This window comes from Malaclemys terrapin, chromosome 9 (genome assembly GCF_027887155.1).
Source record: "Malaclemys terrapin pileata isolate rMalTer1 chromosome 9, rMalTer1.hap1, whole genome shotgun sequence".
Taxonomy (NCBI): domain Eukaryota; kingdom Metazoa; phylum Chordata; order Testudines; family Emydidae; genus Malaclemys; species Malaclemys terrapin.
Window position 1 is genome coordinate 53,234,577 of NC_071513.1, and position 20,064 is coordinate 53,254,640.

Below are 20,064 nucleotides of genomic sequence, written 5' to 3' on the forward strand. Positions count from 1 at the left end.
TACAAAGGATGTCACGTAGCGTGATCTTTGTGAAGATAATTATGGACTGTACAAAGTCCTGGAAGAAAATATTTCTGAATCTGTGCCAGCATAATTTATGATCCAGATGCCACATGCTGACAAAAGATTATTCTTGCTGCCAAAGTAACATTAACCAAATGTGCATATGAGGTATTCCAATAAACTAATGCATTCCTCAGGTAACCCAAACCAGAGATGTTCTGTTACAGCCTTGATGCAAATAAGTGAAAGACAGATGCAATAAAATAAGACCTTCTAACATCCGCTGATCTCCATTGAACATCTGTCTGGACTTTGCAGCTGCCAGAGAACTTGAAAGAGAAGAATTTTTAATTCAGCAGGTACTCAAGACAAAGCAGTTGAGGAAAAATCTCCAGCTATGCTTGCATGAAGAGGGCTTCTGCAAGTAAGTAGGAAAAGGTTTGTCTGGAGATACACCACATTCGTGCTCAGTATTGTGAAGGCAGGAGCCATGTTCACAGGCTGCCAATGCAGCATTCACAAGTTTATGGAGTTTGGGCAAAGTACCACAAAGAAATTAGTGAACTTCAACAGTTTTCTGTGACTTGTTCAGTGGGAGTCACGTATCCATAGCTGAAGAGATCTGAATAATGGGACACTTTCTGAAAGAAGACACAAATACTATTGATTATAATTGCTTGCTCTAGCTAGAAAAGGATGGTCAAGTGGCCAGGGCATTAGGGTAGGACTCTGGAGACCTTGATTCCATTCCTAGCCCCTCTGCCCCCAACTTTCTGAGGGAACTTAGGCAAGGCATGTAGGGTACGCGGACACGGCAGCTGGGAGTTGTAATTCCCAGCTCACGTAGACTACATGCAATAGCTCTGCTTGAACCAGCTCACTGAAACAGCAGTGTGGTCACAGCAGCTCACGCTAGCCGCCCAAGTACATACCTAGGATTTCTGAGGGGGTTGTATGCAGGCAGTTTACCACAGCCACATTATTTTAGCATGCAAGCTCAACAGAGCTAGTACGATTATGTCTACACAAGCTGGGAATTACACCTTTCAGCTGCAGGGTAGAAATAACCTTAGTCTTTCTGTGCCTCATTTTCCCACCTGTAAAATGGAGATAATAGCACTGAAGTACCTCACAGGACTGGTGTTAGGAGAAATACATTTAGGCCGTGAGGTGCTCACATACTGTGGTGATGGAGGTCTGACAAAGTAGCTAGAGTTTTGGAAGATAGCTAGCAGTTTCAGAACACAGTCTCGGGGGCCATTAAGAACACCAATCAAACTAAAGTCATTAAGTCATTTCTCTCATTAGCCATTTATAATTCTGGTTTGATATTTTCAAAGCAGGCCAGAGATTAGGCACACATCTCCCATTAAAATAATTTCAATGCTTCTGCTTTGTTAGGACCCAGGAGAGGACAAGCATAAGCAACTCATGTAATAGCACAGAGGTCTGGTCTGTTGAAGTATACAGCTGGAATGCAGGGTTACAAGGTATGCACAGCTTATTGAAGCACATATTGAAATACAAAGCTGAATATATTAAACTGAGATGGGCTTGACCACCAGTGATCACCTACCGATAGTTAATAAAATAATTATTTAGTATTGAAATGTCACTTGTTCTCTATTAATTAAACACTGGTAGCTGAAAGTCCGTGCTGGTCAAGTAATCCACCATCTGTGAGATTCCCCCTCATATAACGAATGGAATTGTTGCATGCAAATTAGTCATAGAGTAAGGGTGGTGACTTGTTGAGTTACCTTTGCTATCACAGTGGTCTAGGACTCCTCGCATGGCATAGATACATGTTTTGCTGTAACTGTACACTGCATGGGTATAATTCATAAATGAAAAATGGCTGAGAACTTAACAACTGGACAGTAACAGACCACGAATTCCGGTGAGATTGAACCTGGTGACATTCAAAACAAAAGGCGCTCTCAGCCACGTTTATAGCTGTTTCCATCACTTCACACTGACTCAGACACTGTAGGTTTCAGGGTGATCATAGAATCTTACTGTACAGAAATACTCATAAGGTCCAAGAGTTCACATAACTCACTAAATGATTTTGGGAAGTGATGGTGAGAAATGAATTGAGGCATTAGCAAATTGGTTCTTATTGCTGATTATTAATTATTGTTTATTTACTAAGTACTTATATTCTTGAAAGGACAAGCCATGAAAGCTAGTGTGTTATCATTTACTGCTAGGTACTTTTTGCATAATTTGCCTCCAAGATCCCTCAACTCTTCTTGCATAACATTGGTTCAGTAATTTTTCCTCTCCCATGTTTCAATATTAACCCCTATGAATCCAATTTAAGTACTTTTCAGGGACACAACTGTTGTTAGAACTTTCTCATTCCCATCTGCTCATTCTAACTCCAAACTAGTACTGGATGAATAAATGGATTTTTTGCTTCACTGGCAATTCCCAAAAATCCGAAAAAAAATGTTTTGGGTTGAACATTTAAAACAACACATTTTGTTTAACTTTTGAGCACTTAAACATTTTATATTTTTTTAAGTTTTGAAAATCTTTCATTTTTAAAAACAGGCAAAATGAAAAATTGATTTTTTAAAAGGTTTTTTCCCCTGCTGAAACAATTTTACAAAACTAACATCAATTCAATAAATGTTTTGGTGTGACTGAATCTGAATTTTCTGTAGTGGAAAAAAACTGGTAAAAAGAATGTTGCCCAGCTCTACTCTAAATCTCCTTTATTATATTTCTTATTATTTATTTATTTATTATTATTTTACATTTCTACCAGGTGCCAACAACATCAACAAGGGTCAGTTCACTATGTCAAGGGGTCCTTTTTTAAAATAAACAAACCTTTGATTCCAACCCCTACCCAGAGCCAGACCCCTACTTCTAGCTTTGGGAAATTAAAATATACCTCACCGGTCGCCTTTGCAAGTGATTCTTCCCAACTCACAATAATTTAGTCCTTTGGGAATATGAACCTTAAATGCCCTTTATTTGGGGGGGGGAGGGGGGCGGGGGGAGAAACACACACACACACATTATACTTACACACAATAAAATGAGCTAGATCCAATCAGAGTGTTGGGAGTGTGGCCAACCCCCCCAGCTCCAAGTATTAATTATCCAGATCATTAAGGTTCATAACTTAGTCACACAACAATCCCCATCCATCTAAAACCTGACTTCTGGGTCATATTAGACTCAATGGTAGTCAGGGCAGTGACAGCTGGTGGCTCTCCTCTGCCGGTCTGCTCCAGAGAAGTCCACACCACCAGATCCCGCTCCAATTGCAGCTACATGATCAATTTCTGTGACATCAGTTTTGTCACTGCTGAGCTGATCAAGCCCTGGTGTGATGTTCAGCTCTGCACTGCAGCTGCCACTGCCAGTCCAGTCCCGCAAAGTCAGTCCAGGGAATGTAAAGCAAAAGAGGGACCATTCCACAGAGATCGTGGTCTCTAGGACAGAGCCCTGTACTCTTTCTTGTTGTACTGGAATAAGATTTCCAAACCAGAGTACACTGTCAGCTCCAGGGCATATCTTGCACAATTCCTATGCCCTTTCATAAGTGCAGTCTCCATAATTCTCTCTTATAGGGTGGCCAATTTTGATTGGATGTATTCCTGGAGGTTTCATCACATGACATAATATTTCATTAAAGATTCATCTTTAATTCCTGGAGACTCTAGATCAATCCTGGAAGGTTGGCAACTTTAATCTCTGATCAATTTATCATTTGTACAAACAGAGCAACAAAGCACAGTATGTGGAACTGTGGGTAACAACATTTAATTCAGGTAAATGAGGCTGTCCAGAACTGACTTTTCCCCTCTAGAGGGATCAGAGAGTTCCAACCCTCTAAGTTGGAACTCCCTTATAATTAATTTACTATTATTATTGCAGTAGCTTCTAGAGACCTCTATCAGTTGAGGCCCCATAGTGACAGGTACTGTAGAAACATGTAGCGATAGTCCTTGTACCAAAGCATTTACATGCCTTAATACCTAGATTCCTTATATAAAAATGAGACTCACCTGATTCTGCTCCTGAAGTCTCCACCCCTCTGTAGAGTCGATGGCCTTTTCAAGCAGATTTTAGTACTGTCATCGGAGGCTGTCATCGGAGAGGTACTGAGAGCAGAACTTGGCAAACATTGCTAGACATTTTCCTTGAGTGCTTGCTTATATTGGTAGATGAATATGTGTCAGTTCTACTGAGAACCTGTTTGTTCTGTTTTTTGTAGCCAAGAATAAAAGATATCAAGAATATTTAGGATAAAGGGGTGAAATATAAGTATGAATTAATTAATAAATTAATTAAAATTGCAATACAGGTCCTACAGGCCTCAGGCCTGTAAAATATTCAGCTTAGCCACATAAGGCCTTAGGCCTGAAATCGTTTGGCATGACTAGTTTACCGAGCTATGACCCTGAACCTGTAAAATTGCAAAATTAGAGTAAAAGATGTGTTAAATGCTGATGTTACAGAAAATATTTTGCAATGTATCAGTTAATTCCACAAGATGACCAGTAGGTAAAATCTTGGGGACTAAATTGACCACAAGTTGCTATGGTAACTATCTGATGTAAAATAGTACAAAAGGAACTAATGAGATAGCCTAGGAAAAATGGGGCACCCCTAAATTAGTGGGGTGTGGCAGTACGGGTAAGGAAAAAGGGGTTGGAACCCTGAGCTTTGGTGGCCGTAAGCGTAATTCAGAATAAGTGTCGCTCAGCCTGTGTGCTGTGAGGAGGGGGCGGAACACACAGGGAAAGGCCTGGATGACAACCACAGGTGATGATGATGACAATGAAGATGATGAGGAAGATAATGACTGACACTCCAGGGTCCCCATAGTCATAGGGTTCAGGGCCGCCCAGAGAGGGGGCAAGTGGGGCAATTTGCCCCAGGACCCGGGCCCCACAGGCGCCCCCATGAGAGTTTTTCGGGGCCACTGGAGCGGGGTCCTTAACTCGCTCCGGGGGCCCTGGAAAACTCTTGCGGGGCCCGGGCCCCCGGAGCTTCTTCTGCTCCAGGTCTTCAGCGGCAATTTGGCGGCAGGAGGTCCTTCAGCCCCGGGACCCGCCGCCAAAGACCCCAGGCCCCCTGAATCCTCTGGGCAGCCCTGATAGGGCTAAACACTTTGCACTCTGACTGCTGTTGTATTTCACTGTTTGTGGGATTGTTCATCTGCTTAGAGGATTTGTTAATAAAGGGACCTGTGATAAAATTGCAGTTGTTACTTGTGTGCTTGTATGGTCTTATTCGAACAATACTGATAATAATATTCCTGATGCTGCAGTCCTCAGAAGGCTGAACCTTTATTGACCACTGCAGTCTAAGAGATTAATCTATAATCAATGCACCATCAATAAGGTTACACTTTCCATCAAGATTCCAGGGAATGATGAGTGGCTAGCACAAGTATGGCTTACATGAGTGCTTGGAGAAAGTGTAGTTTAAGACTGCAGGTACAGGAGATCGGAGACAGTGAACTTTCCATCTGAGATTGAACTGTTTGTGTCTCCCAAATGTAGTTAATCCTCAGCCCCGAGTCTCTTGCACACAACTCAGCCCAGCCCTGAGTATCACAGGATTGGAAGAGCTTCTTGCTTCATCGGTGCAACAGCACCTCCTGCAGGCACCAAAATTCCATGCTTTGTGATCAGTTCACCAGTGCCAGCAGCACTGCGACACGCCTTACCCTGGCTTCTCCTCCTCCACCACCACCGAGCTGGAGGAGCTGCCATCTGATCCCCTCCATCTCCCACCCCATAACTGTCCTCTGCACCCCCTCAGCTTCCTTCCTGCCCCCCATTTCCTTGCAACTCCCAAATCTGCCTCCTGCTCCTCTTCACTCTTGCCATCCCCCTTTCACTGTGTCTTGGCAGCCATTTTGCCTGAGGGCATGGCTTCAATCTCAGTGAAAACAGTGGGAGGTGGCAGCCAACTTTATTAAAGGCAGACTCACTTCCACATGCAGACAGACTGTAGGGAAACAAAAAGAAGAACAAGAGTACTTGTGGCACCTTAGAGACTAACAAATTTATTAGAGCATAAGCTTGAAGTGGGCTGTAGTCCACGAAAGCTTATGCTCTAATAAATTTGTTAGTCTCTAAGGTGCCACAAGTACTCCTGTTCTTCTTTTTGCGGATACAGACTAACACGGCTGCTACTCTGAAACCTGTAGGGAAACAGTGGCATTTTGGGGGCTTTTGTCCCATGGACAGTGGTAGGAGATGATGGCCATTTTGAATACAGGAAAATTCATTAGTTGGCAATGGCGGTTGGCAGGTGTTGCCAACCTCAGAAATTTATTTTGAAATGGCAAAAATTCTGTTTTTTTTCAAGCAAACTGTCATTTGGCGAGTCTGCATGTGATCAGCAAAAACTTGAGCTTTGAGATTGGCCGTAGTGTGGCAGCTTTTCATCATATTTTCACAAGACAAGGAAAAACACAACCCACAAATCACTACAGTCATGATAAAATTGCAAGAGCTAGCAATACTGGAATGGAGCATGCTCAGTTGCTGACTAAGTTTTGCACCCACACCTAGTTGACAGGTAGGAGCTGTGGGGGTATAGAGCATGCTCAGTACAGACAGAATCTTTGGGGAATTTAGTTGTAAAACTCTATCACGCCTGTACAGAGCATGTGTGAACAGAGGTCTTCGAAAACCACATTTGAGCAGAATTTTACAGGGAAGCAACAGACACATCCCTGAGACCAGGACAACTGCCCTGCCAAATATCAAACACTGCTCCAAACCGTGCTTCTCAATGAAACAGTTGTAATAATTTATTTAACATCAGCAAAACAAGATATTTCCCCTAATCTCATGCTTGTAAATGGCTGGACCATCTGGCATGGAAAATTTCAGCCCCAATGGTAAACTTTGGCAAAGTTAAAAGCAACTGAAAACAGGGTCTTAGAATGGAAAGAGGGCAGCACTCTTGTCTTCACATGTAATAGTGGTCCACCTACTACTGAAAAGTAGAATTATTTTTTTACTGCATGTAGTAGAACTGTGCCCAGAAGCCTCAACTGAGATCAGGTCCCCTTGTGGTAAGCACTATAGAAACACATAGCAAGATACACTCCCTGACCCAAAAAACTTACAGTCTAAAGAGACAAAACAGACACAGCGTGGTAGAAAGAAAGGATTCTCTTCATTTTTCAGGGTGGAAAACTGAGACTGAGAGAAACTAAGTGACTCATCCGAGGTCACACACTAAGTCTGCGCAGAGCTGGGAATATAGCCCTGATCTGATAGGCCAGTCAAATGTCTTCAATACAAGAGCTCCTATCTCATTGATGGGTATTATATTGGAAGCACACACTTCCCCTCCCTTGCCAAGCAAAACAGGATATGGCCAGAGGGCAGATACAATTTAATTCTGAGTGCCTCTGTTGCTCACTTGCAAAATTACGAAGTGCTAGTTTTGGCAACCAGAGTGCATGCAGACTTTTCCTTTTCAGCTGTGCTATGTACCTCTTTTCTTTGATGCTGTAAGGTAATTAATTCATACACGCTCGCGCGCGCACACACACACACACACACACCCCCTACCTCCACCTTCCTAGGACACTTACATTGATTACCTGACAAATAGGAATAAAGAAAAGCTGTATGGAAAGGATTAATGGATGATGAGATTTATTTTCCAAGCACTTGTTTGCTTTGATTGTAATTTGACCATATAAACTCCAAAGGCAGCATAACTGGTTATTTGCACAAGAATGTCATTCTTTTAGGAAAGAACAAATTACAAAGCAAAATATGGCAGGGAACCAGAGGAGGGAGGGCAGGGGTGGACATGGGGAAAGCTAAAACAAATGACTAAACAGCCAATCGTTAAATACAGATCTAGATGCGGGTAGAGGCAGAGCGTAGGAATAAAAGACAATGTATGCAGACACAAGCGTGGACTCTACTGATCTATCAAGGAAAGAATATGTACTCTGTATAATAAAGTGAAGCATTTAAATGTGTATGTTTTCCTGGAATTTTTGGAAGGATAGTTTTGATTTTAAAGGGAAGCCTGGAGGCATAAATATGATTAGGAGCTGGGAGTTTTTGTTTGTTTGTTTAATTACTATCTGTGGTTTTATCCATGCATGATCCATGTATCCCAGACCATTCCAAACTAAGCAATCATCGCTGCGAGAGGGGTGTGTATGGGGGGACTCCTATCTCCTGTGTTTAGCAACAGAACATCTGGTCCCAAGCAGGAGATGGGGAAAACTCCCAGAGTCCTTCAGTGCCAGGTCTCTGCTATGGGAAGACCTAATAAATCTACCAGAGGGTCCTGGAGCAGTTTGGAACCAGTCATAGGTCTAAGATACACACCCACAACTAGGCCACCTTTGGGATCACCCACACCTGAGGTGAAGAACAGCTCCTCTTCCCTCACATTCTGGAGAAACAAGGAGTGGACTGAAGGCTATACAGAAATCTCCCCTCGGGCCTGATCCAAAACCCATGGAAGTCAATGGAAAAATCTCCCACTGATTTCAGGGAGCTTTGTATCGGCCCCAGCAGGAATTCTGCAATCTCCATTTCCACTTAGTTTCTGATGGAGGTTTATTAAAACAGGTCTTCTGCCCCAATAGAAAAGATGCCCCTGGACCACAAACTGCAGAACTGTCAATCTGCCAAGAGCCATGGACAAGCTTCTGTCTGGTGGGGAAGACCTCTTTCTCTTTCTCGTTGGGTCTGGCCTTTATGCAATATGATACAGCTGCCGAGAAGGAAGGTTGGATCTTTGTTGCCAACAACACTCTTTGGACAGCATCCTACTTTCCCAAGGTGAAAGAAAGGGGAGGTAGCTTTAAATTTTCAGTACATGGAAAAAGAATGTTTTTTCTAAGTCACATTTCTTACAGCTCATTTTGCCATAGCACATTGGTGACTTCGCAGGCTGTGACAGGGAAGGGGAAAGATCTTGGCTTTGCATACGTAACTCTTTAGCCATGAGGTTGTTCTGATGCAAAAGCTCAAGAGATTAAAATAAATCTTGCCTGATTAGACTAAGGTAGAGCTAAACCATCCGGAGCTTGGGCAGACATCGAGGAGAAATTCTGAATGACACAAAGCAGTCTTTCCTCCTGCAGCCCCACATTTGCTGCCAGCACAGCGCCACCAGTCACGGCGCAAGCTGGACTGGTGTGATGGGCGGGAGTTTTTCAATCAGAAGAGTTTCCTGGCCCTGCACAAAAGATGAACCAATGTTCTCAGTTTCACAAGGCTGAAAACGATCCTTGGAAGAGAAATAAGCACTTGAGAATGTTTGCTACATGCCTCCATTAACAAGCGAGAGGCACTGCCTTAGAGCTTGTTTGGAGCTCAGCATGGATAGGAGGGAACCTCCTAAGGTATGCATGAATATTTACACCTCTGGGGAAAAGGCAAAGTCTGCCATTTACTGCATCTCCCTGTCTGTTGACAGTATATTAACCTCTGGGTGAAATGATAGGCCTCAACAACTTCGCAGTGGCCTTTATTCTGTCGGCAGTGACTGCTAAATACTGCAATGGGTAATGTTATTTATTCAGCACATTGCTAATGTCAGATTACAAAGGGACTCCTATCTGGAAACAGAGGGGACCCTCTGCAAGAGGCTGGCATGAGTTCATTATAAATCTGTGCTGCTAGAATAAAGCGTCTATTGAGAATATCTAAGCAGTGACCTTCATACAAAATGTATCACATAAAGCTTTCTATTAATATAATAATATACACAGTAAGCAGTAAACAAAACAATCAAAATGTGTCTTGAAAATGAATGAGGAGAGTGGAGGATAGATGGAGAGGTTTTCCATTTCCATTAAGGTACCGTATGCATTGAAGGAAACTTTTTTCAAACAATGTTTCTAAAATCAATAACAGAGGGAAGTCAATCGTTACCACGGGGGGTGAGTGCACTGACTTGTCACCCCCGGGATTCAAAGTTAGGGCACATGTGGCCTGAATTTGTTTATCTCATCCCATCCCCAGTGGGTAGTTTTCCATAGTACATCAACCATCCTGCAATCTGGCTGAATTCTACGAAATATTTTGGATCAGATGCCTCATCTGTGCCAGCATCTGTCCCTCTTATTATTAATATTATGCTTAGACCGAGGGGCCTCAGCCAAGGTCAAGGCCCCTGTGGCGGGGCGGCAACTCACTGCTGCTGTGCCCCCTGCTGGTTGTCCAGGGAATTAGCTCTCCAGCCTCTGGAGTGCCCTCTGCAGGCCGGTGTCTTGCCTGCCACTGGCCCCGTGTCCTTCCCAGACCCTGGTGCCCTTTGCCCAGGGGTTCTGCCTACCACAGTACCCCTTCGCTCTGGGTCTCCCCTCCCAGGGGAACCCCAACTCCCTATCCCTACTTTGCCTCAGTGGCTACTGCCAGCCATCATCTAGCCCCTGCTCCCTGGGGCAGACTGCAGTCTGTAAACCACTCACCATCGGCAAGGGGGTCGGACCAGCTGCCTCTGCCTATATCTGAGCTGCCCCTCTGCAGCTCTAGTACCCTTTTGTGGGCCCTTAAGCTTGGCCTGCAGCCTGAGGCTTTGCTCAGCTGGAGCTCCCCAGCTCCCTCTGCCCTTCCACAGCACTGCTCCACCCTAGGTATCCTCCTCAGCTTCCCAGGCAGCCAGGTCCTTCTCTCTCTAGGGAGCTAGAGGGAGTGTGTGTTTTTCTTCTGGCCCACAGCCCTCTTATAAGAGCCAACTGGGCCCTGATTAAGCTGACCATATCTGTGGCTGCTTTCCCAATCAGCTGCTGCAGCCCTCTCCAGGGCTGCTTTATCCCCTTCAGACAGGAGCAGAGTGACCACCCCGCTACAGCCCCATTGTACTAAGTGTTATAGACACATAGTAAGAGACAGCCTTTGCCCAAAGAGTTTACAGTCTAAGCAGATAAGGGAAGCGTTCGTATCATTTACCAAGCCCACGCAGGACCTGGTGATAACAGGTAAGATCAAATGCTGCTTTGCAGAGTACTGGTCCAGCACCACTCTTCACTGCAAGACAAACATCAGTAGGAGCCAAAGCTACCACCGCTTGCCCTCCATCTCACATGATATGCAAGCGCTGCTGATTTGCCCTCCTGCTGTAAACCTTTCTGCTCCCAGACCTATGCAAATCTGATGGGAGGTGCCATGGAGGATACGCACATGAGCTGTAATGCAGCAGAGCATGTAATTCAGCTCTGATTGTGATCACAGCGAACGCTGCATGAAGTCCCTGGGCCCCAACTCAAGAGCAGAAGCAATTGGCTGCTGGCCACCTGATTTCATGTGAGACACAGAGGGCTGTCATCAAAATGGTGTGATTGGACTGGAGAGTAGGGCCAAGCCTGGTATTTCCAGGGGGCAGAAACACCGCATGTCATCACCCTGGTTTCTACAAAATGACAACTGTCAGCACTGGTGGCTGACGCAAAAGAATTCCCACCTGGCTAGTGCGAATTGAGGCTGGTTGGTGGGGTGCGTGTGGCTAAGCCTCGCACTGCTGGCACTCAGCTGTCTGCCTGCCTACACTAACCCCGTACAGCCCCTTTTCCGGCGCTGCCTGGGCGTGGCATCCAACTCCCTTGTTTTATTCAATTCCCAAACCCTGTCACTGCTGTTTCCACTTCCCTGGAGGTTCATGCTCACTCTTGTTCTCTCCATGGTCCTTAAATAGTGAGTATCCCACCTTATCACCCTTCATCTCCAATTTTCTCATTTGTATGTAAGAGCAAAGTTTATTTGGCCCAGGGTAGGTAATAAAGGGAAATTCACAAACAAAACAAACGCAGCCAGGCTAATCACTGTGGAAATACCTTAAAATAACATTATCAGCCACTGAAAAGTTAGGAAATGCCAGTTTTAAGGTGGCCTGTGCAACCTTAATTCACCCCTTGTATGTATGTATTATGATTTAGAGTAAAAAAAAATTGACCAAACTTTTTTTTCTTGGCTGAAAAAATGCAGATTTGGGTTGACCAACGCATTACACCAATTCATGTTGTAGTCACCAAATTGTTTTAGCCAAAAAAAGTTTCATTTCAACACTTTTAAATAAAAAGTTTGTATTTTTTAAATGACTTTCTTTCAAATTTTACTTCTATATTTTAAAAAAGATAAAACCCCTTTAAAATGCTACAAAGATTTCATTCTACCCAAAAATGATTTTAGTTTTGTTTTGCTTTTTGTTTGTTTGTTTGTGTTTGGGGATATGGGGAGTTACTTCTTTGTTTTGCTGAAAAAAAATGGAAAAAGAATAATTTTGGATCAATCCAAAACAATTGGTTTTTCAATTCAGCCACCAAACCAAAAAAAATCAGTTATTTGCACAGCTCTATTGCTGAGACAACTTTAATTACATGATCACATGCTATTTTTTGCACAGGCAACCTTAATTCTGGCATTGCCCAGCTTTGAGTACCTGACTTTGCAACCTTAATCATATTCTTTTCACAGATTTTTTATCTGTAATTCTATAGAATTTCACCATGCCCCTCTTATTCTTCTCCTTTGTCTCTGATCAATATGTTTCCACAGGAGAGTTTTTCCAGACCGTGGATCACTTTCCTCATCCTTCTCTGGACCCCTCCAGTTCTGCAATAGCCTTTTAGAGACGGGATGACCAGTACTGTGCACAGTATACCAAATGAGGCTGCACCATTTATTTATATAATGATGTTTATAGTAGCTTCCATATTATTCTCCATCCCATTCCTTACGCATCTTAACATCATTCTGGCTTTTTGATTGCAGCTGAACATTAAACAGGTCCCCACTGAGCTGTCTACAATGATGCACAGACATCTACAAAACTCATGCCTATGACTCCCTCAGTTAGCAGACAGGTTCCCAGATCACTGTGCAACTGGGGGAAGAAGGCCAGTTACCCATTCTGCCACTGATCTCCCTCCCAGCTGGCTCTCTGCTGCTATGCTGGACCCTCCACTGAGCAGCGCATGTGGACTCTGGATAGTACTAAGGTTATTGGAGAGAAAAGGTGGGTGAGGTAATATGTTTTATTGGACCAGCTTCTGATGGTGAAAGAGACACACTTCCAAGCTGCAAGACCTGAAGATCTCCGTGTAACCTCGAAAGTGTGGCTCTTTCTCCAACAGAAGTTAGTCCAATAACAGATAGTACCTCACCCACCTTGTGTCTCTAATATCCTGGGACCAACACAGCTACAACAACACTGCAAACAATAAGAAGGTTGGACGATTCTGTGTGTGAGAGGCAGACTGGAGTGGATTATCACATGACTGAGAGCAAGTGACACCTACTTTCTAGTGCTGGATCTGATACTGACTCTCAATGTGGGTTTAGTTTAGTCTTCACCTTCCTGCCTCAATTTCCACATCTGTAAAATGATGACAATCATGCCTCACAGGGGTGCTGTGGGAATTTAATTAATGTTTGTAAAGCACCACTGCATTAATGCTGACATTCACCTGAATGCACACAGAGCTGTCCAGTGCCCCATTCTCATTCCTGCTCCTCCTTCCATAACAGTGTTTATATAGAGAACTGTCCCTGAAAAACCTTTTTGTATATCAGCAATTCTGCCCAACAGAGACCGCTGGGTCCCCCTTCTCTGGGAGGTGACCTGAGGAACAGCCCCACCTTTATATAAAATGCCATTTTAAAAATCCTCGCATCAAAACACAAAGTGAGGTACTCCAAAGTCAGGAAATGCCCTCAAAACCTTAACTCTGCCCCTTTGCATGCACACGTCACAACTAGATTGGGAGCAATTTGGGGCAGGGAATCTCTGTATTACATTGTGCCTAGTACAATAGAGTTCTGATCCTCCAATAGGCACTACTGTAACACTCATAATAAAGTCTATAATTGAATGATAACATGGAATTTTTTGGTTCACTTGCTTTATTCACAGGGATCAATAAATGAAGTAGCTGTTCAATATTTATTTGTATGCTCCCTGTTCAGTAAGCCCCTGCCTCATTCACTGCAAGCCATCCAGCTTATGAAACAGATTTTATACTGAATATTATCAAGCAGTAACCTTAGGTACTTTCCTTTTGCTTAGCACTAATGAATCTAATAGCATGTTTCTATCAGTGTTCCTTTATATTATATAGTTCCCGGATATGCTGTGGGGCAACTTCTGTAATGAAAACTATGAAATAGTCATGATAGATATGCTAAGTACTGATGTAACTCAATACTGACTTTAATTGTTGAGTTTTTCAGTAATAAAGCAGGATAGATGGATAAGACTTCAAAGCCACAGGGTTCCTTCCCACCCCTCCTTCCCCCCACACTTTCTATAAAGGTGGCAAATTCAAAACCAATACAAGGAAATTAGGGCTGTCAAGCAATTAAAAAAAATTAATCGTGCTTAATTGTGCTGTTAAACAACAATAGAATACCATTTATTTTAAATATTTTTGGATGTTTACTACCTTTTCAAATATATTGATTTCAATTACAACACAGAATACAAAGTGCACAGTGCTCACTTTATATTTATTTTATTACAAATATTTGCACTATAAAAAACAAAACTATTGTATTTTTCAATTCACCTCATACAAGTACTGTAGTTCAATCTCGTTATCATGAAAATTGAACTTACAAATGTAGAATTATGTACCAAAAAAACCTGCATTCAAAAATAAAACAATGTAAAATTTTAGAGCCTACAAGACCACTCAGTCCTACTTCTTGGTCAGCCAATCACTCAGACAAACAAGGTCGGTTACAATTTGCAGGAGATAATGGTGCCTGCTTCTTGTTTATAATTTCACCTGAAAGTGAGAACAGGCATTTGCATGGCACCGTTGTAGTTGGCATTGCAAGATATTTACATGCCAGATGCGATAAAGATTCATATGTCCCTTCATGCTTCAACCACCATTCCAGAGGATAGGCATTCATCATGATGATGGGTTGTGCTTGATAACGATCCAAAGCAGTGCAGACTGACGCATGTTCATTTTCATCTGAGTCAGATGCCACCAGCAGAAGGTTGATTTTCTTTTTGGTGGTTCAGGTTCTGTAGTTTATGCATCAGAATGTTGCTCTTTTAAGACTTCTAAAAGCATGCTCCACATCTCATCCCTTTCAGATTTTGGACTGCACTTCAGATCCTTAAACCTTGGGTTGAGTGCTGTAGCTATTTTTAGAAATCTCACATCGGTACCTTCTTTGGGTTTTGTCAAATCTGCTGTGAAAGTGTTCTTAAAATGAACATGTGCTGGGTCATCATCCGAGACTACTATAACATGAAATATATGGCAGAATGTGGGTAAAACAGAGCAGGAGACATACTATTCTCCCCCAAGGAGTACAGTCACAAATTTAATTGACGCATTATTTTTTTAATGAGCATCATCAGCATGGAAGCATGTCCTCTGGAATGGTGGCAGAAGCATGAAGGGGCATATGAATGTTTAGCATATCTGGCACATAAATACCTTGCAACATTGACTACAAAAGAGCCATGCGAATGCCTGTTTTCACTTTCCGGTGACATTGTAAATAAGAAGCAGGCAGCAATATCTCCCGTCCATGTAAACAAACTTGTTTGTCTTAGCGATTGACAGAATAAGAAGTAGGACTGATGTAGAAAAACATCCAAAAATATTTAATATTTTTCAATTGGAATTCTATTGTTATAAATAAGTGTGATTAATCGCGATTAATTTGATTAATCACAATTAATTTTTTGAGTTAATCGCATGAGTTAACTGCGATGAATTGAGAGCCCTAAATGAAGTATGTTTTCGTGCAACGTGTAATTAGCCTGTGTAACTCATTGCAATGGGCAGTAATTGAGGCTAAGAACAAAGCGAGATTCTAAAAGGGGTTGGATATTTAACCAAAATTTACAGAGTTATAATAGTTAATACTTTAAAAAAATTTAGTAGGGATGTTAAACCTCCTGCTTCAGGATCTAAGCCAATCTCTAACTATTAGAGACCAGGATGAAACTTAATGTGGGGTATAGATTGTCCCACATCTGCCTTTTGCATGGTATTCCTTCCTCTGAAGCATCTGTACTGGCCACTGTCTGAGAGGTGGTACTAGGCTAGATGGACCTCGGGTCTCATCCACTCTGGAGAGTCCTACATTTCACATTTTCCTACATCATAGAACAGGATTCCAAAAGAAAAAAAATAGCATTCTAAATATTTAAGTTACTGATACTTCATTTTCTCTGTTTGTAATGGAGCCAATGGAACATATTAATTTCTTTGCATTTATAACAAATAAAAATATCATGTTAGAACTTTCACTCAGAAGGAGACAAATTGGGGTTTAGGACTGCATCTGTAAAAGGCTCTTATCCTAACATGTACCCGATGGTAGAGATGGTTGAAATTTTATCATTGAAACTTTTTTAAATGTGAAAAAGGTTGGGTTTTTTTTTTTTGGGGGGGGGGGGGGAAGACAAGTTATTTTGTTTTGTTGTTCTTTATTGCAGAAAATATTAAATTTGATAAAAAAATTCCATATTTTCAGTGAAAAATGTTTTGGTTTTCAGTAAATTTTCCAGATTTGGGATTTACCAAAAAATGATTTTTTTTAAACTAAAAATGTTTTCCAAAAACAAGACAAGGTGAGAGGGATGGGTTTTAAACTGATTTGTGGGTGGTGGTGGGGGGGGGAATATTGAAGAAAATAACTTAAAAAAAAAAATTGGCAGCTTTCTATCATCTCAACTCAGCATGCTGAGCTCTTCTGAAAATCTGGACCGAGCTGTCTATCTTTGCAATAATAAACTCTATAGACCAACATCGCCAATGTGTAGCTCCAGTTACAGCTGATGTAACTAGTAACCTTGGTAAACCAATATGCTCTGGCTATTTTGTGCCAATCCAGCAATGCAAAGCAGGCTTAAACCTGGGTTTAAATCATTTAGTTAAGCTGGATTTAAAATCACTTTGCATCACAGGCAGCCGGATTTTACCAGTGTACGTGGCCCATGGGTTTCAATGGCATATTTAACTGGAGTAACACACTGTGGTGCCAACTCGCACAATATTATCACAAATCTTGTAGGTTTTACTTAACTCCCCAGCTCCTGGACTCGTACAATTACATGAGCATCTCAACTTTCAATCAATAAAAAAAAAAAAGAGTTTCTAGTTCTCATGGATGCAGGAAAGAGCTTGAAAATGCAACACAGGCACCCCCTAAAATTCAGAAACCAAAAGGCAAATAAAAAGAACTCAATATCTATCAACCATGATCTGGGGGGCCTGTCTCATGCCTTGTAACCATTAAGGGTTGGCTGTACTGCATACTGGTGAATCAGGCCATAGAATGTCACCTGAAAAGTCTCCTGTACCAATTCAAAGGTCATTAACTAATTGTGTGCTGGGAAGTTTTCCTTTCGAGGGGCAAGGGGAACAAACCCATACCCCTCTTTTCCAGATATTTCTCCCTGATTCCTAAGCCCCGTGGTGTATCTCCTCATCTCTTTCTCTCTCCCTCCATTTGGATGCTTAGAAGCAGACTTGGCTTGGCACTTCCCCTAAATTCTATCTTTAAGGGTCACCTAGCTGACAAGCAGAAAAAAGCAACATCAGCCAGGCTAATTGCAACTTGTTCTAATGGAGCAACACTGTCACCTAGTGGCCTGTGGGGATAACACCAAATATTCCCCAAGAGAGGCCAATCTCACCACTGGCATAAGACTAAAACGGGTGCAATATTGCCAGCCGAGCCAGTCCTGGAGAAGTGCCAATAGCACAGTGATGCATGGAGCCATCTCGGTGGCCAGAGCCCTATGTCTGGGATTGGTGGCAAGGAAGGGAGATTGAGGGGACTTCGGGCAGGTATAAGCAGCAGGTGCAGCCTGAAGCAGGACGGGAGGAAACTCCCACATCCCTCAGGTGAGTCTCATATGACCACTGACCCACAACGATTAATCTCCTTCTACGCTGGGCCTGTTCAAAAAGACTCCACTTTCCAGTCTGTCTCTACCCCCCCTCCACCACCCACACCTTTCCCTCTCTCTCTTATCCGCCTACCCCCCTCAGTCTTGCCCAGTCCCAAAAATACACAACTCCCACCACCCTCGTCTTTAGGCTCTCACAGGCACATACCCTGCCTCCCTCTCCTGCCCCCCAGACATACAGATCTCTCCCAAAGCCCTCCTTCTCCCTCCAGTCCCACATTCTCCAGTCTCCTCTCCCTCCTTCTCAGCTCTCCTCCATGACCCCCAAGCCTGCCTTTTGGCCCCTCCCTCTGGGCCCTGTCCAAGTTCCACCACTGGATTCCATCCTCTCACTTATAGGGAGTTGCTGCTGGTATGTGGTGACCAAGGCTTTTGAAGATGGCACTGAGACTCCCCTGACCTGCTCTGGGTGATGAAGCAGCCCCAGAACACAGGAGGTGCAAAGGGGGTATAAAGCCCCAGGTCCTATACTGAGCTGGTCTCCACTAGGAACTTACATCGGCATAGCTGTGAAAAACCCATGCCCCTGAGCAACATAACTATAATGGCCTAACCCCCGCCCCGACAGTGGTAGGTCAATGGAAAATTCTTCCAAGAGCTGCCCCCCCGCCCCCATCGATGTAGGTTGTATCTACACTGAAGTGCTGTAGTGGTTTAAGCATAGATATAGCCTGAGTAGAGCTTGTACAGACCAGTCATTCAGGACCAGTGTCTCTACCTGTTGACAGAATGTCACCCGCAAAACATAGGGTCTGGAGGAGACCCTGGAGCATAGGCTCCAGAGCACTGGGAGATATTGTTGGGGTATTGGAGACCTTCTCCATTTCCTTCAGAGATTCCAAGGCCAGAAGGGACCATCACAATCACCTAGTCTGACCTCCTGGATAGCACAGGCTATAGAACTCCCCCAAAATAATTCCTAGAGTAGCGCTTTTAGAAAAGCAGCCAATCGATTTTTAAATGGACAGTGATGGACAATCCACCATGACTCTTGGTAAGTTCTTTCAATGATTGGTTACTCTCACTGTTAAAAATTTACACATTATTTCCAGTCTAAATTTGTCTAGCTTCAGCTCCAACCCCTTGACTTGTATTATACCTTCTCTGATAGATGGAAGAGCCCATTAATAAATATTTGTTCCCCACATAGGTATTTACAGACTGATCAAGTCACCCTTTAAACTCATCTTTGCTAAGCTAAATAGCTTGAACTCCTTGAATCTATCACTCTAAGGCAGGTTTTCTAAATCTTTAATCATTCTTGTGGCTCTTCTCTGACCCTCCAATTTATCAATATCTTTATTGAATTGTGGACACCAGAACTGGACACTGTATTCCTGCCCTCTAGGCATCCAGAAAAGAACAATTTGCTTCCTTGGCATTGCTTAATAAGACCTGCTGCCCACAATCCCATGAGCTCAATTGCAGCTCCATCCCTGAAGACCATGATTCTGTCCCTGGGGTAAGGGTGACACCAGCCAACTCTGCAGTGTCTGAACTAGCATTCCTCAGCCAGCATGAGGATGTGTATGTGTGGAGTGGGGGAGTGTAACACACATTGAGCTCAGCAAGCAGCCCCTAGGTTGGGTGGGAAAAGACCTTAGCTACTATCATCATTTGGGATGGGGGCTGAATTAATAAATAAAGACAATTTAAAAAAAATAAATGGTGTCTTTGTCCACCAGAACTGAGCTGTAAAGAAAAGAGAGGCCAGCAGAACACTGCTCTGTGTGATAGGAACTGGGGGCCCTGGAAAATGCAGGGCAAGAGGAATTAGTTGTTGAAGAATGTACTGTTAGAAAACCCCTGGCAACAGGTGAAATCAGTGAGCAAGTCATGGGAAAGCTACTGGGGGGAGCCATTCCCAGTTTGCAGGTTCACCCTGGACAACCGTCAATGCCCCCAACCCCCCTCCTCTTATCCATCTTCACCCCCAATGCATCCAGTATATCCCTTGCATGCAGTGCTGCTGAAGAAGTGAAGCAGACTCGGCAAAGCCAGACCTGTGCCTATTGTCTTCTATATAAATTTTCATACCATGCTTATCACCCTACTATCGGAGCACCTTCCAGCAGTGCGCTAAGCATCCTGCCTATACACTTGTTACATGTTCTTTGTTCTCTCATCGTCTTCCCAGAGTATAGGCAG

General features: G+C 43.1%; 1 long non-coding RNA gene across 1 annotated transcript in view; it reads right to left on the bottom strand.

Moving 5' to 3' along the window:
- Positions 1-8,591: 8,591 nt before the first annotated feature.
- The window catches only part of LOC128843463 (uncharacterized), a 139,339-nt gene continuing 127,866 nt past the window's right edge, over positions 8,592-20,064 (bottom strand). The window contains exon 3 of the long non-coding RNA XR_008446270.1: positions 8,592-9,207. This is a non-coding gene — a long non-coding RNA (uncharacterized LOC128843463). The remainder of the gene's footprint in view (positions 9,208-20,064) is intronic.